General features: G+C 46.3%; 1 protein-coding gene across 1 annotated transcript in view; it reads right to left on the bottom strand.

Moving 5' to 3' along the window:
* Positions 1-18,366, bottom strand: part of BACH2 (BTB domain and CNC homolog 2) — a 101,203-nt gene that overhangs the window by 39,270 nt on the left and 43,567 nt on the right. The gene's annotated exons all lie outside the window — the stretch shown is intronic.

Raw genomic sequence — 18,366 nt, forward strand, 5'->3', positions numbered from 1 at the left:
GCCATGAAAGCTTTTGAAGCAACTTGAAATGTTCAGAGGTAATAATCTATGCAAGACGAAGCAAGCAAAATGCTACTGAGGTTCGCTTCTAAAAGAATGCTACTCAAAAGCTTCTCTTGAATAAGGCTAACAATAAAGACATGATCGCTGAGGGTCAAACTGTAGGATGTGAAGAAGCTCCTTCTTGTCTGGGGTAAGTAGTGCCCAAGTATTCCCCCCCCCCCTTTACAGGATATTTGACAGAAGTGGAAACAGAAGCCCATTATACATAAATTTTCCTGGAATGTTCCTTAATATGAATATATTTGTCACCTATATTCAATATTCTTTGTTCTGCTTCTGAGTTTTTGTTTTTGATTACTCCCCTTAAAAGTTCCCCATTGCCAAAAAAGGATAGGGCAGCCTCCCATAGTGAGAAGCCACTAGGATCAGGCTGTTTTCCAAACCTCAATCAAAGGGTAGTTTCTGATGAAGGGCATAACTCTGTATGAATGTGGTCTGCAAGAAAGGTTTGAATACAAAAGATCTCTGAATACAGCTTCAACTCGTTTACTTACTTGCAAAAGTGCAATTGCACAATTGAACATTGCAGAACAAGGGTTGCAGCAGAGGAGGAGAGATTGAAAGGAGGAAGATTAGCTTTAAAGAGACAAACAGCTTATTGTAAAGAAATTAACAAAAACCAAATCTGCCTGGTAGCCCTATTGTACATTTTACTATACAAAATCATACCAAGGTAAGTCAGCTCAGTATATGAAGTAACGGGGAGATGTGTATTTACCATGAATCCCCCTTCTCATTGGTCTCCATGTCCGGATTAGTCCTAACAAGTGGGTAGCTCCTCCCTCTCAGGTAGGCGGGCCAGAGTCTTTTGTTCCTCCTGAGGGGAGGGGCTGCCTGGACTCCCCAGACTGTCCAGACTTGCAGAGCCCCGCCCCTGACGCCAGGTGTCTCGTGTCCCTCCTGATGCACTGTAGTGGTGGTCGTCTGATGTCACATGCTGCATTACATGTTAGCTCGGGGGGATGAGTGCAGAATGAGCCCAGGTGGCACGGGACCTTACCCTAATTCTATTGCTACTCTGCGTTGTACTGCGCCCCCCTGACCTTAGGGTTCTGGCGTTCAATATATATCTGTCTGTTTCTTTTCTCTCTCTCTCTCTCTTTTTTGTTACAGCTGTGAGGGCGGGCAGACTAATCCGGACATGGAGACCACTGACAAGGGGGATTCACGGTAAGTACAAATCTCCATGTCCGTCTTAGTCCTAACAAGTGGGATGTGCCCAAGCAGTGCTCCTCAAGGGTGGGAGCTGCCATAAGCCTATAGTGCCACACTCTGGAGGATGTGCCTTGCAAAGGCTGCATCCCCAGAGGCGAAGGCGTCAATCTTGTAGTGCTTGATGAAGGTGTTAGGCGAGCTCCAGGTAGCTGCCCTGCACGCTGCATCCAGGGAGGGGTGAGCCCTGAATGCAGCTGAGGTGGTGGACCCCCTGAGGGAGTGGGCCACTATGACCCTAGGGGGGTCCTTGCCGGATGCCCTGTATGACTCAGCTATGGCCTTCTCTAACTCATCTAGAAATGGTGGAGGGAGACACCTTCCTGCCTTGCTCACTGGGTTGGAATGAAACGAACAATGCCTCTGAACGCCGGTGGGCTGAGGTCCTGGAGAGATAAAAGCTCACCGCCTGATGCACATCGAGGGCATGCCATTCCCGCTCTCTGGGATGAGAAGGGTTGGGGCAGAAGGTGGGTAGCACCACCTCCTGTGAGCGGTGAAACAGGGAGTTCACCCTGAACAGGAAGGCAGGGTCGGTGTGGAGGACGATCCTGTCCTCCTGGATCTAGCAGAGTTCCTTGGCTACGGAGAGGGCTCTAACACCCTTCTGGCAGAAGTTACACCCACCAGGAAGGCAGTCTTCTGCGACAGTAGCTTTAGCGTGCACGTCACCATCGGTTCAAAAGGAGGCCTCGTCAACACCCTCAGCACCGGTGTCAGGTCCCACGTGGCAGCCCTGGTCACGGGTGGTGGGTTGAGGTGACTCACTCCCTTGAGGAATTTTCTAACATGTGGGTGTAATGCGAGAGCCCTTCCCTTGGGGAACCCCAGAATGGAGGCGACCACTGAGACCTGCCTCTTAAGGGTGGCTGTGCTGAGGCCCTTGTCGAGGCCTGCCTGGAGGAAGCTCAGGAAATCCTTGACCCTGATCCTCTCTAGGTCAAGATTTAGGGATTGGCACCAATCAGTTAGGTCCCTCCAGGTTCTGTTGTAGACCAGGTTGGTGGATCCTCTCTGGTCAGAGAGGAGAGTAGCCAGGACAGTGGGGGAATAGCCTGACCTGGCTAGTCTCTGCTGCTCAGTCTCCAGGCAGCTAGATGGAGTTTGGCTATCTGTGGGTGAAGGACTGGGCCCTGTGACAGAAGGTCCGGGCGCTGGGGAAGGGGAATGGGTGGGGAGATGGCCAACTCCCACAGGTCCGGGTACCAGGGCTGGCGGGGCCGGTCTGGTGCTATGAGGAGGACTTTGGCCTGCTCTAGCCTGACTTTCATGAGGACCCTCTGAAGGAGCTTTGTGGGAGGAAATGCGTACGTTACTCCTCGGGGCCACTGTTGGTGGAGTGTGTCTGTCTCCTCTGCCTCCGGACAGTGTCCTCAGGAGAAGAACCTTGGCAGCTGATGGTTGTGGCTGCTGGTGAATAGTTCTATGGTCAACGGACTGAACTGACTGTTGATCCAAGCAAAGACCTGTGGATGGAGCTTCCATTCTGAATAGTTGAGGTCCTGGCGACTCAGCCAGTCCGCTGCTGTGTTTTCCAGTCCGGCGATGTGCTCGGCTCTGATGGAGCTGAGGTTCTTTTCCACCCACAGAATCAGCCTGCGTGCCTCCATCTGCAGGGCTGCTGACCTGGTGCCCCCTTGACGGTTTATGTAGGCCTTTGCCGCAATGTTGTCAGTGTACACTAGTACGACCTGACCTCTGAGTTGGGGGAGGGCCAGCAGGGCTAGTCGTCCTCAGTTCTAGCAGGTTGATGGGAGCCGTCCTCTCGCTTGGGGACCAGCGACCCTGGACTACCTCCTCGGGGGTGTGGGCCCCCCATCCCTGGAGACTCGCATCCATGAACAGGACGGCTCTGTGGTGTATCTGGATGGACAAGCCCTGGTCCAACCTGTGTGGCCGCGTCCACCATCGAAGGTCCTTGAGAGTGAGGGGGTCCAGTCTGACAAGCTTGCTCCTTTGAGAGACGATGAAGTCCTGGAAGGCATCAGCAGGTGCTGGAGGTACCGTGTCCTCTACCTGGCCCATGGGATGATGTCCTAACAGGAGGTAGCATGCCCAGGAGGCAGGCCAATATCATTACATCCGGTCTGGGGGGTCGGAGGACAGCATTGATCAGGTCTGCAGTCCTGGTCCGCAGCTCTGGGGACAAGAACACTTTGAACTGGGAGATGTCGATGATTGCTCCCAGGTGTTCTATAGACTGTGATGGAGTCAGGTGATTCTTCTCCAAGTTGATGAGGAACCCGTGGTTCCGGAGGCATTGGATGGTCTGGTGCAGATGTAGGGCGCCCTCTTCTGGTGTGGCAGATCTCAGAAGGACATTGTCCAGGTACAGAAAGGCAGCCATGCCCCTGGTGCGCAATCAGCACAACAAGGATCTTCGTGAAGACTCTTGGCGCTGAAGATAAGCCAAAAGGGAGTGCCTTGAATTGATGGTGCTGGTTCTGGTAGCAGAACTTGAGGTAGTGGCGCTGGGCGGGCAATATGGGTAAGTGCAGGTACGCCTGCTGGAGGTCCAGTGAGGTCGTGTAGCTGTGCCTTCTGATGGACGTCAGGATGGATCGTAAAGTCTCCATCTTGAATTTCTGATGTCGCATCCATCTGTTGAGCCACTTGAGGTTGAGGATGGCTCTGATGTCGACAGATCTCTGCCGGGTCTCTGCCGCCAGGTACGGTGAAGAGGTGGGAGTACACCCCGGACCCCCATTGCTCTCGTGGAACCAGCTCGATGGCCCCGACCTGTAGGAGGTGTTGGATTGCCTCGAACATCTTGCTGTATTTTAGCAGGCATTTGGGTCTGTGGACCCGAAGGAACCTGTTGGGGGGAGACACACGGAGTTCCAAGGAATACCCTCAGCGGATGGTGTCCTGCACCCACTGGTTGGTGGTCACCATATCCCACCTGTCCGTGAAGTGTTGCAGCCTTCCACCAATGATGTGGGACGAGGATGGCTGGTCATCATTGTGACTTTGGCCCCTTTGCGCCAAAGCGCTGGGGCTGCTGTCCTCTGGGCTTGTGGGCTGGCTGTCTAGGGTGCCAGACGGGTCTTCGGCTTCTGAAAGGGGCCAGAGAGGTTGAGGTGCCGGGCTGAGAGTTTCTTGGGGAATGAAAGGGCTGGTGTTGGGGCCGCTGAAGGCCTTGGGTTCCTCTCTCTGGTGGGCAGGACCCTCTTCTTGCCCCTGGATTCCACAAGGAGTGGAACTTGGCTCCCTGGAAGGGGAGCCTGGAGACCCTTGCGTGTGATGCTGCATCCGCGTCCCAGTTGTGCAGCCAGGTGCTGCGGCACGAGAACCATGGCCCTGGCCGATAACTGCATGGCATCTGCTGTGGAGTCTGCTGTGAAGGCAGTGTGGATCTCACTGAACTGCTAAAGCCACAACACCAACGCCCTGGTACAAAGGAAGGCGGAGGCTCACAGCGCATTAGAGGAAGCCTTGAATCCCCTCCTGGTGGCCAGCTCCAGGAGGCCTCCAGACCTTCCTGTCTGTGGGGTCCCTTGGCAGGCCATCGCTGTCCGTAGGGAGGACGGCTGGGGATCCCATTGCTGCTACTGGAGCGTCCACCAGGGGTGACTTGAGGTGGGCCATGACCTCTGGGGGCAGATTATAGAACCTGGTAGAGGGTTTGCTGGAGTTCCTGGCCTTGGCTGGATTGTTCCACTCCTTGTCCACCAGTTGTTGGCAGAAGGGAGGGAAGGGATAACAGTGGGGGGTTTCCTAATGGTTAGGGAAGACTGATGGGGACCCCCACTTGATCTTGGGTGCCATGTACTCAGGGTGCTCGGCTTGCAGGTCTAGCACCTGGACCACCCCTGAGATCAGTTTGTTGAACTGTTCAGAAGAGGTGGGGCTTGTGGGTCTTGACCTCGTCCCCCGATATTTCCCCCTCCTCTGCAGACAAGGCGTAGGAGTTGCCCTCGCCCTGCTCCTGATCCTGGAGGTGGGTGTGTTCAGAGCTGGCACTGTACGTGGAGGGCATCTGGTGTCTCTTAGAGGGTGGGGGTGGGGGTCCTCCTCATCTTCATTATCCCCTGCCTCCCCTGGGATGGGAGCTGGGGGCCCCATTGGGTGCTCTAGGGTGCCTCCCTGTGGCTGCTGGTGGGCCTCCATGGCAGTGGATACGCTGGCATGGCCCATGTCCTGGATGGCCCTTGAGAGCTCCCCCCAGTCCAAGGCGCTGAGACCCGTGGGGGGCGCTTTGGGGGCCTCCTTTGAAGGCCATGGGTGAAGGGGGGGCTTCTGCCGGTACTGGGGGCTCACTGCTCCTCCAAGGATCGATCTGGACTCAGTCTGGCGCATGGCCAAGATGGACTGACTCCATCCTGCTTGGCCAAAAGGCTAGGCCAGTCTAGGGAGTCCAGGCAGCCCCTCCCCTCAGGAGGAACAAAAGACTCTGCCTTCCTACCTGAGAGGGAGGAGCTAACCACTTGTTAGGACTAATCTGGACATGGAGATCCCACTGGAGATCGCAGTATCTCCCACTGTCAGCTCAGTATATGAAGTAACTTGGCTCTTTGTTCAGCACTGAGAGCCAGATCTTCTCCTTTTGCTGAAAGCAGTGCAACCACTGGTGCCACTAATCCAGCACAGGAGAGAATTTTTTGCACAGTATCCAAATGATACAAAAGGCTCATGCAGGGTGCTAAAGAAGGAGCTTGGAGTGCATGTGCATGGGCTCACCACCAACCCCTTGCATTTTATACAAATGTCTCTGAAGTGAGATCTTAACTCCCTGGACAAGAGCAGCTGCTGGGAACTGCAAAAAGGGGATTTTCCCCGTGTTTTGGAGAACTTCCAGATCTGGACTGCACATTTCTCACAGGTTGTTGTAATAGCTGCTACAGCTCAAGCTTCTGATTACATCCCAACAAGTACCTCCAAAATGGGAGCAAGCGGCATAATGATAAATAGGATTCATACTTTCTAAATAGGATTCAAAAGTATGATGGTATATCTGAAATTCTACATATGACTCATGCTGTATGACAAGGCAAAAAAAATTATGATAGCTGTTAATGATTTTGGAATATCTTTGAAAGCTAGGTTTCACAAACATGCATGAAGGGCTCTCTGGATGTAGGCTCTCCAACATTAGTTTAAAATCTATACACTATGACCTTAATTCATTGCATAAATGGTATATAATACAGCCAGGGAACTCCTACTACAGGGGAACTACTTGAGGGGCAATGTGCAGAAGAAAAATGGCAGATGGAGAACATCATCCACATTCCCTCTTCCCGCCACTTCTCTGCTCTTTCCCAATAGGGTTTTTCTTCCTTAAAAAGAGCCATTGGGCTAAAGTTACATGCATTTGCACACCTAACATGAACTTTGCCTCCCAGTTTGATCCTTTACACACCAAACAGAAGTGTCTTTTCTAGTGGCTGCCTGCTGGTGTTCTTTTCCATCTTTTTAGATTGTAAGCCCTTCTGGGACAGAGACCCATTAGTTATTTGATTTTTCTCTGTAAACCGCTTTGTGAACTTTTCGTTGAAAAGTGGTATATAAATATTGATGATGATGATTTAACCTTGTACTTTCACTCTACATAATTATGATTTCAATAGTATATTTTAACCTTTCATTTTAAAAAGCTCCAAGATTAGGAACCACCTGCAGGGTGAAGGAAAAGAAAGACTTCTAAGGGCCCTGTCCTATCCAAAGTGCCAGTGCTGATGCCCCATTGGCACACCTGCATGTGCTGCATCCTGAGGTGGGGGGGAGTCATGGAGTCCTTAAGGAGAAGGTAAGGGAGAATTTGGTCTCTTAACTAAGTGCTGCATTGGTGCTGAAAAGTTGGATAGGACTGCGCCCTAAGGCTTGTAATGCTCTCTAGTCTTCTCCACTGTATTATTTTTTTAGTTCTCACATTTTTATACCTCCAAGGAGCTCAAGATGGTAAATGGTTGCTTCCCTCCTTTCGTCACCACAACAGCCCTGTAAGGTAGGTTAGGTTGAGAGATAGTGACTGGTCCAAAGTCACCCAGGAGGCTTCATGGCTGAGTAAGGATTTGAACCTGGATCTTCCAGGTCAGAACCACTATACCATTCTGGCTTTATATATAAAGGATATATATTTATCCTTTTAGTACAAAAACTTGAAAAAGGAAAAGATCATACTCTGCATGATCATATCAGAAAAATAAAAAAACTTGGTACTGGTTAGAATTGCAAGTCAGAAAGCATAACTATTGTGTCTTGTGAACAGCATAATGTATTCATATGGAATCTTCCAGGCCTCAATAACATACTTTGCTTTATTAGGCATTGGTGCAAAAATGCATTGGAATAGTTGCTGCCTATCATATAGGTCAGGGGTGTCCAAAGTTTTTGGCAGGAGGGCCACATCAGCTCTCTGACACTGTGTTGGGGGCCGGGGGGGAAGAATTAATTTACATTTAAAATTTGAATAAATTTACATAAGTTTACATAAATGAATATATTATTAATTATTATTATTAACAGTATTTATATACCGCTTTTCAAACTAAAGTTCACAAAGCGGTTTACAGAGAAAAATCAAATAACTAAATGGCTCTTAAATGGCTATTAAAGATGAACTTATATGAATGAATGAAGGTCTTGTGATAGCTCAAGGCCTATAAAAGGCCTTGCACAAAGCAAGGCTGGCCTTTCCTTTGCTGCCACTACTACATCACAGGCGTGAAACAGCAAGCAGTGGTGGTAGCCCTCATCTCACAGCTCACGCGAGAGGTCAAACAGTCACCCTCACGCTGAGATCAGTTGTGTCGGGCCAGAGCGGGCTCCAACAAATTTCCGGAGGGCCAGAGGCTCATTGGAGACTGGGGGCTCCCTGAGGGCCACACTGAGTGGCCTCGAGGGCCGCAAGTGGCCCCAGGGCCGGGGTTTGGGCACTCCTGATATAGGTGGTACAGATAGCTCAGAAGAGCATCAAAAAGTAGTTTGAGAGGTCGGTATGACCACCCTTAAAGAACATGGGGCACCAAACAATATTTGGGTTCTCCTCTGTAAGGTGGTTGTGACCTTTTTATTCAAAATTTAAAAAAATCTTTCTTCTAATGATATGAAAACAGGTATATAATTGCAAGAAAAATAATGTATAAGTAAACAGTTATTAGAAGTCAAATGTCAGTGATCTTGAAATCATTTACTGATTAAGACAATGTAAAATGAGTTGCCACACCAGTAACAAATTTTCTTTTTAAAAAATGTTTGTTATGGAATATTTTGTTTATTCAGGCCCCTCCAAAAATACTCAATATATTCATACATACAACAAGCTGCACAATTCCCATAGTGTACCTGAGACTGTAAAACCATGCTCCGTAAGACAAATACATAATACCAATTCCAAAAACGGAAAAGTATGGCACAGTAAGTATGCTGAATTGCTTTTGAATGGCTATCAAAATATACAAGTTACTTTAAAAGGATATGTTTCACCGGGCCCAACACCCCAAATTATAAACAATTTAAGATGCAAAATATTGCTTCACTCTTTTCAGAAACATCCTGCTATGGGCAAAGGATATGACATCACAGGTGAAATACAAAATTATAATACTACAATGGTGGTTCACCCGCCAGGATCAGGGTCTTAAAGTTGTTGGTAGGTCCTTGAAAACTGCAACCTAAGACTTATGTTCCTGCAGCACATTTCTGGTCACAAAAACATCACCAAACTTCTAAATAAAGACCCAAAACACTTCTAATATTAAACACTGAAATAAATGTAAGGTTTCCAGGCCAGACTAAACCCTCACAGGCATGGGGAGAAAATGCAAACAGAGAGTGGTCAAGAATCGATTTCTTTTCTCATCAACTTTATAAGGAAAAGACTTAAAACAAAATGACTTTAAGTGAGGACTTTCTGCAGCATGTAGGCATATGGCTAGTAAGGGACAATACAGTGGTGCCTCGCAAGACTAAATTAATTCGTTCCGCAAGTCATTTCGTATTGCGAAAATTTCGTCTTGCGAAGCGCGGTTTCCCATAGGAATGCATTGAAATTTAATTAATGCGTTCCTATGGGCAAAAAAAGTCAGAACAAAGTCAAATTTGGTTTACAAAGTGTTTATTAAGTGCTCTTTAAAGGCATACATACTGTACAGAGGATTTCAAAAATTTCAAGCACAAAACTTCAACTTTTTAATTTTAAAAATTCATCTTGCGAAGCACGGCCATAGAAAAATTCATCTTGTGAAGCACGGCCATAGAAAAATTCGTCTTGCGAGTCACCAGAAAAAATCGCAAAAACGCTTTCGTCTTGCGAGTTTTTCGGTGTGCGAGGCATTCGTCTTGCGAGGCACCACTGTACTGTGTATACTCCAGACAACCAATCCACAGAATGAGGGGCGTGCTATGAGGTGCTTTGACTGTGGAACTGATGACAGTGCTTACCGGTGATCTGAGCATAATCAAATAAAAATGTTCACGGATCTTGGCTTTATTGCTTAGCTGATGGGTGCAAACTGCCACTCTGCAGAAAGCTACAGAAAGAAAGGGTGGGGGAGGGAAGTGAAGGCAGGCATGCAGGTTGGATTAGAGTGCATCAAATCAGTGGTAAAAATAATTTGCCTCCATTGTGATTTGTAAGGTTAACAGTTACTGCAGATATGTGAAGAGACTATTCTATAACAAGAGCTGCTCATCTCAAAAAACAGAAAACAGGGCCTGTTTCACAGGTTACTGAGAAGCAAAGCTGGATTCAACATGGGGCATACAGCCAGTTGCAGCTCTCTGACAAACCTGCTTGTACAGTGCATGCATTAGAAAGTATATCACAAAGGGTAGCACCAGTGCAATCATTATCTGCTCCCCTCCTTCCTAGGAAATGTTCTCAAGTCACTGGATTAGGGCAGGGGTGCCCAAACCCCAGCCCTGGGGCCACTTGCGGCCCTTGAGGTCTCTCAATGCGGCCCTCAGGGAATCCCCAGTCTCCAATGAGCCTTTGGCCCTCCTGAAATTTGTTGGAGCCCGCACTGGCCCAACACAACTGCACTCAGTGTGAGGGCGACTGTTTGAACTCTTGTATGAGCTGTGGGATGAGGGTTTCCTCCACTGCTTGCTGTTTCACAGCAAAGGAAAGGCCAGCCTTGCTTTGTGCAAGGCCTTTTATAGGCCTTGAGCTATTACAAGACCTTCACTCATTCATATAAGTTCATCTTTAATATATTCATTTATGTAAACTTATGTAAATTTATTCAATTTTAAATGTAAATTAATTCTTTTTTTCCCTGGCCCCAGACACAGTGTCAGAGAGCTGCTGTGGCCCTCCTGCCAAAAACTTTGGACACCCCTGGATTAGGGGTTTCCAGAAATTTCTCCCTCCTACCAGTTTCCAGTACCAAATCCCACACCATTCCCTGACCACTGATTCTCCAGGGCAGCTTCCTTAGGATGGAGAGGGCAGGAATGAGTGCTAGGATGAATCCCAATTTTTTTTAGGTATACACTTAAAACAGGCAATGTGAGACTATTCTTACAGTGCAACCCTAGGTACGTCTACCCACTAGTAATTTGCTAACTTAATGGGACTCACTCCTTGGAAGAGGTTTATAGGACTGCAGATGGGCAGCCCAATCCTAAACTTCCCAGCACTGCAGGCTACAGCAGTGCAGAAATGGCCGCTGCTGTAGCCTGTGGGACCAAGGAAGCCGCCAGAGGTCTCCTTGGGGAAAGGGGGCATTTGTCCCCTTGCCCCAAATAAAGCCCTTATGGGACTATTCAAGTCTGCACCAGCTAAATTGGAGAAGCCCCCCTACACTGGGCATAGGATCCAGTGGAGGAGGCCTCTGCCGGTCCCACCCCCCTCTTCTTTTGGATCACAATGCACATTTATAATTATCTTACCACATTTGCTAGTAAACTTCCTGTATACAGTACTGGGAATTTAGTTAAGCCAATGAATGTTATAGGATGTCCAGATTCTGAAAACATTAATACGTGCTGAATTTCTTCCTAACATGCAGATATTAAAAGGCACATAGATAGTTCATATATAAAGACAATGTTTGAGGCGTCTTTTGTTTTTACAACCTCAGATCACTGTGGAGGCCAGACATGATGCAGTCAATGAGTACTTTTACCAGGCAATACATACACAACAGATAAACACACATAATGGAATGGTATGGAATGCTGGTTATTAAAACAGAGAAGTCATAATCTCTAAGAGCCAGCACAACACAGTGCTGTAATTGAAACTGACCTCCTGCATTTCGCTTTTGATTTTTCTTGTGAACCCAATCATCTTGTGTTGGCTAATACCCAACATATTCCCCACCTTGGGCCAGTACGCTGGTGTGGATGGTTAACAGCTGCAAGGATTTCTCACTGCTGCCACTTAAGACGCATTGGATGCCAGACTTCATCCCACCCATGGTACTGAATTTATGAACCTTACAAACACACTTGGCTTTTGCCAGTTTAGAAGCCTGAATTTGTGTCTCAGTCTGCATTTCTTCACGCAAAATATTTTGTGTCTAAAGGCACAGATACATGAAAATCTAAAAGAAAATGAAACACATACTGCAGGAGGCTTGGAATAACAGAAAAAAGTGGTCGAATTCACAATGGAATCCAGATCATGTTTGTTTTTTAAATTTCTCTAAATGTAAGCAAAAGATGCTATGAACACTAAAATGATGGAAGGAATGACAACCACTAGCATACTGGCTGTGCATACACACTATGTATGCCTATAATTTCCATTACTGAGTAATTCAGTATTTCACAGCAGGTGGAGACCCAGTTGACCACCACTCCCAGTATTTTCCTCCCATGGAAAGGTTCGACTGAAATTTGTTAGATGAACCATTGTTTCTTGGCTTGCTTTCTTATGACCAAGACTATTTTTAAAAAAAAAATGCATTTAATTCCTTTAGTGAAGTCACATTATGAGGAGTGGAGGAAGAGATATAAAAATCAGTGATTTCCTTCCACTCAGCTTTCACCTTTGATGTGACTAATGTGGCTTTGCTTTCATTGGCAAAGGACAGCAGGCAACCCTAGTGACTCAGACACTGTTTGAAACAGTGCTGGATATTTCTCAAGTAAAGTACCACTGCACCATGAATGGCTCAATCATTTTCCTAAGAGTTATTACTTGCAGCGATGAAGCAATGTTAATTGGATAATGGCCTGTTGCCAGCTAATATTGGCATGACCTACAATACCCTTGGCTGACAGCCATGTATGCCTCTCTATCACACGACTATTTTTTTTTTCCTTTTTGGTAATCTAGATGGGAAGTGGAAACCATTAAAAAAGATTCCCAAGTGCTATTTAACTTCTTATCATGAATTAAAAGCTTAATTAAATGCCTTGTTAAAGGAAGGAAGACTGCTTTCTGTAATTAAATAAAAGCAGAAACTACAGGAATAGGGATCAAAACAACTTTACAGTGTTAACTTGTTTCTTAGAAATAATTGATTTGGTTTGAATTAAAGCAAGAACCATTATTAAAAAGTGCATATATAAAAGAATTCCTCCTGCAGCCTGATAGACATAATGGGTGTCCCAAAGCCTCTACAGGTTCAGACTTGTTATACACGGTTTTTTAATACACGGATTTGACTCAACATGAATGGCCACTGCAAATGAAAAGGAATGTGCTGATGCTTGGAGAAGGGGAAAAATTCATCCCTTTAAAATCAGTTTAAAAAACTGAACAGTCCTTTAACAATAGCCTCCTTAATGAGAGAGAGGGGGGCAGCTGGCTGACAATCCATCAATCCTTCTCTCTCCAGGCGACCCCTCCCTTGCCCCTGAGCACCTGAAAGAAAGGTGATCACTTTGCATTGGTGAAGGGAGGGGCTGAGTGAAGCATGCTTGGAGGACAACTGATTGATGGATTGTCTTCTTAAGGACTCTTATCTTACATCACAAAGGTCAGCAAGGCTGTTTTTAAATCACCGGAGCAAAGAAACTTTGTTTTTTAAATGGATTTGCTATAGTATTTTTTGCCATCCACGTGAGTGCTTGGAACGGAACCCATGTGAATAATTAGGCTCAATCTGTATATGTTTTCTCAAACGATGGACAACCCTTTTTCATCACGTGACCACATAGAAATACAATGAATGAATTTTTTGTGTTTCTACAATAGGGCTAGTGTTCCATGCGCAAACCACAACAACTAACACGGTCTTATTAAAACCAGCACAAAAATATGCACTTTTGAGTTATTTCGATTTGTTGGCTCTCCTTAAATATCAAGGAGATATTTTTATTAAGAAAATATCAAATATCTCCTTAAATATCAATATCAATATATATAAAACACCTCACTGTCACTTTCATTTCCCTTTTACAGAGGAACTCATGCCACAGACCGCAATCGAACTCAAGGAAACACCAAGGACTGAGGACATCTGACCCCAACACTACTACGCGATCACATTGCATTTTAAACAACAATACTTTGAGTATATCAGTTGTACTTTCCCCTGAGTGTCAAAAGCACATATATAGCTCTGCCATCTGTTTAGTATTATTTATTATCCCCACATCACTGATTGCAAGTATTTAGCATACACTTTCTAGGGAACTCAATTTAGGCAATTCATGATTGAGCTGAGATTCTAGGAACGTACAGCTCACAGTTCATGTTCTTTACTTCAGTTATTCCAGCTACACAGTACAACATGCAAGTCCACATAAATTAGCTTACGTGGATTGTGCCTATAGAGTTCCTGAACATAAAAGATTCATGTTAACTCAGGAACAGACATGATTCCAACAAAATCAAATTTGTTTTGTATAATAGAAGCGGAATGGAAACCACTTCTAAGTTCAGCGCCATACACAACTAGCATAAAGTCTATTGACAAATCTTCTATAAGGCCACGGTGTTTATATAGAGGATTCTGAGAACAACTCAAGGAAGTTCGTGAATTCAATTCAAGGTCTTGTAGTTCAAGAGCTCTGAATTAGAGTGGTTTAGCAAAAAGAAAAGGTTGTAACAAGAAAGTCCTTTGCAAAAGTCCTTGAAATGAATCCAGTATAGTAGTTGTGCTCATTTCTGAGAGTAATCTGCAAAGCATGCAAATCATTTGTTCGCAACACTGTAAAGCTTAGCAAAAATATTCTGATCATACTGGCCATGGCTCAAAAGCTACAGAGGACTGTGCTGTGGACAGGTCTACAGCTGCCTCCGAACACAAAAGAAATTAATGTCAAATACACACAAACACACACAACCTCTATAACGTCTGAGCAAAACAGACCAAAACTGAAGAAATGGAAGGAAATCCGGGTTTTGAAGAGAGGGTAAAAAAAGCAGGGACAGTTTGGGAAGCCTGTGGAGTAGCGTTTTCCAACCGCTGTGCCGCAAGGCAGCCTCAGTTGTGCTGCGGGGTCAGAGGAGGCAGGCAGCAGCCGGAAAAGTGGTTGCTTTGACCCTTACGCAGCAGGCAAAAAAGGAACAGCCGTGGTTGAGCAAGAGGAAGGCTGCAACCTGATCCTCATTTACCTGGGAATATTATGGGGTTTAGGATTGGGTATCAAGTCCATTGCTTGCCCTGTGGGCCTGGAGGAGGTCTGGGTGGCGTGAGTGAGAAGGAGGGAACCAGGGGCAAGCAAGCAGGTAGGAAGCCAGCAAATCTGCTGAGGCCAGCAGCCTAAGAATGGGCTGGCCTTTGAAGTACCTTCTCCTTGCCACAGTTGCCTGCAGCTCCCCAACGCAACTCTGGCTGCCTTGCCTTTGCCTTTCAGAGGAAGGGCGCTGGGCCACAAACCTATCCACACTTTCCTGGAAGTAAGCCCCATTGACTATAAATGTGACTTACGTACTTCTGAGTAGACAGGCCTGGGCTGGGCTCTTAGGATCCTCTCCTAGTTCCACTTTCCTGGGAATAAGCCCCATTGATTATAATGGGACTTACTTCTGAGTAGACACGCATATGATTGGGCTTTTGGTCACACTTTTTTCTGAAATACAGGAGCAGGCAAGGGGGGGAGAATGTGAGGCAAGTGATTCTGGACCTTTGGAGTGAGGGGAGGGATAGTAGGAGAGGTGCTAACTGTAATTATGAGATGGGGTAATGTGCCTGTGGGAGGGGGTGGAGTGGGGTGGGGGTGAGGAGGAGAGAAAAGTGCCAGTTGTCTGCTCCTGTATTTGAAAAAAAAGAGTACAACCAAAAGCCCAATCCTAGGCATGTCTACTCAGAAGTAAGTCCCACAGGCACATTCCCCCCCAGTCTTTGGCTGCAATCCTCACCACACTTTCCTGAGAGTAAGCCCCTTTGAACAAAATAGGCCTTACCTCTGAGTAGACCTGGTTAGGATTGTGCCCTTTGTCATGTAATGATTTAACTGTATTAATTATGTTAATTAAAAATTAATTGTAATGTAGTAATTTAATTTAAGTAAAAAACTGGGAGTGTGCCTTGACAATTATAGTGCCTTGACAGTGTGCCGTGAGCTGAAAAAGATTGAAAATGGCTGCAGCAGAGGATGATGTCACTGTAACTGACTCATCCATTTGGAAGCCAGGAGCAGCCGCCACCACTATAACTGATTTAACTCAAAAGCTCTACACTCTTGACAAGGCCTCTTCACAGTGTTATTTCTAACAGCCTCCCAGGTTGCTGTGCAAACCACTTTTGAAATTCACCTTTCAAAGCAGCTTAGTTTGGACTATTTAAGAGTCAAATCATTGTCCATTTAACATAGCATTTGTCTATGCCGGGGTGCCCAAACATTTTGGCAGGAGGATCACATAATCTCTCTGACACTGTGTTAGGGGCCAGGGAAAAAAAGAATTAATTTACATTTAAAATTTTAATAAATTTACATAAATGAATATATTTGAGATGGAACTTATATGAATGAATGAAGGTCTTGCAGTAGCTCAAGGCCTATAAAAGAACTTGCACAAAGCAAGGCCAACCTTTTCTTCACTGTCACTGCTGGATCATAGATGTGAAACAGCAAGTAGTGGAGGGAGGCCTCATCCCACAGTTCAGGTGAAAGTCAAACAGTTGCCCTCACAGTGAAAGCAGTTGCGTCGGGTCAGCACGGGCTCCAGCAAGTCTCCGGAGAGCCAGAGGCTCATTGGAGACTGGGACCTCCTCGCGGGCCGGATTGGGAGCCCCTGAGGGCCACAAGTGGCCACCGGGCCAGGGTTTGGGCACCCCTGGTCTATGCTGATGGCAGGGCCCCTGAACGGAATTTTATCAGTGGGCACGAGTTTCTTTTGGGGCCCTTTGCAAAGTGGGGGGGGGAACAGAACGGGGAAGTGTGGCAATGGGCAGTGGCGTAGCTAGTGAGTGGGTGGTCCGCCCCAGGTACCAGCCTTGGGGGGGTTGGGTGACACCACAAGTGACACAACATCACTAATGTCGCAGAGATTAGGAATAACCCTATCATGCTATATACTGTTAGATGCGGAATTTCCAGCAGAATGCAATGCAAAAATGGATGGAAAATTTGTTGGAAAGGAGATATTTCACTTCAATTTTTTCCACTGCATTCAGCTGGAAATTCCGCATCCAACGGCATATAACATGATGGGGTTATTGGTAACTCCATGATGTTGGGTCATTTGTGGTGTCCCCAAGGCTGGTATCTGGGGCGAACCGCCTGCCCACCCCCCGCTAGCTATGCCACTGCCTGTGTGTACCAAAACTTGCTTCTGCAGCAGCTGTAGTCTTGCAGCGGTGTCCCTGAGCTCCGATACACTCCTTCATGTTAAGCAACTTTGCAAGCCAAAGAGTACTGTAACAGTCAAGTTTCCTCCCAGATTTGACACTGCGTAACTGAGTGTCATGTATGTATTCCTTGGCCCAGCATATATGGCTTGCCAAGAGCTGCAGTACTTGCAACCGCACTCTTGTGGTAGTATCCACAGCATCCTGTGCAGGCACCAAGTCTGAGTAGATAGGAAAATTTAAGTTCCCAGGAAATTTCTGGGCCTGCTCCTTTGGCTCCTAGCCCCCTTTTCGATCCTGGGCCCAGGTACAAATTACCCCCTTACCCCACTCTCCTAAACCCTGGCTGATGGGTTGCAGCGCTTGAGGATTTCAGACAGGGATACTTCCTGGTACAAATGGAGTGGTTGGGGAATGAGTCTGAGGCCTTCTTTAAGCAAAGCAGGTGCTCTACCACTGAGTTACAGCCCATATCCATTGAATAGCATGGAAGTGGCTGTTGGAGAGTGGAATGGGGAAGTTAGAGCCTCTATTTTGTGTACATTAGTCACTCTGAATTGCATGGCCTAAGACTCTCTTGATTCCCAGAAAGTTTAATAGAAGATTCCCAGTCAGGAGGTCAACAGAGTTTTGACCTCTTTGGCCACCAAGTTTTGATACTCTGCATTATTCTGAATATAATATACTTCTCTTACAATAGCTGCATCGCAAAGCACAAAGTACAAGGCAGCGTTCATACAGGACAAAGCTGCAGGCCAGCATAAGCTGCCTGGAAAAAGAAGGAAGGAGTCATGAAAAAGGGAAGAGAGACAAACATGTCCCCCATGCCTGAACCAGTGAAAGCCATGTCGAGCACCTCTTCTTGTTTCTGAATCTGCAAGCAACTATTGTCAACTTGGGGCAGCTTCTCACATTACAATTTCTTACATAGAGGTGCACAAAATGTGTATACATTTTAATGCAGTACCCTGCTGCACAGGTATCCTTTTCCAGATGGACAGAGAGCTCTCAAAGTAGAAGCAGGAATTAGTCTGTAGGTGTATTTTAGCTGTCTCTGCAGCTAATCTCACATTATACACCACATTATGTTTGAGATAGTAAGATTAAATGCAGTGTGTGTGTGTCTCAATGAGGGCTAGAAATCTTTTAAAAAATTTTTTCACCCACATATACTTTGATTGTACCAAGTATAAAAAATGTACCAAATGAAGATGCAGTAGAGTCTCCTCTATTTAGGTGTTAAATATCTCAGAATAGATGTGAAAAATGCTCAGACGAAAGTACTCCTACAGTAAACATTGGAAATGACTTCCACTTCAAGCAGAGAAGATGATGAGTATGTTCCTTCAAGAGGCTTCCAACCACTCACAACAGTAACAGAGTTCCAGTAACCCTATCTTGACCCTGCAAGTCTGGACTTGGAGATCACTTTCCCTGGAAAAACACTCTGTTC

Source organism: Tiliqua scincoides, chromosome 1 (genome assembly GCF_035046505.1).
Source record: "Tiliqua scincoides isolate rTilSci1 chromosome 1, rTilSci1.hap2, whole genome shotgun sequence".
Classification (NCBI taxonomy): Eukaryota; Metazoa; Chordata; class Lepidosauria; order Squamata; family Scincidae; genus Tiliqua; species Tiliqua scincoides.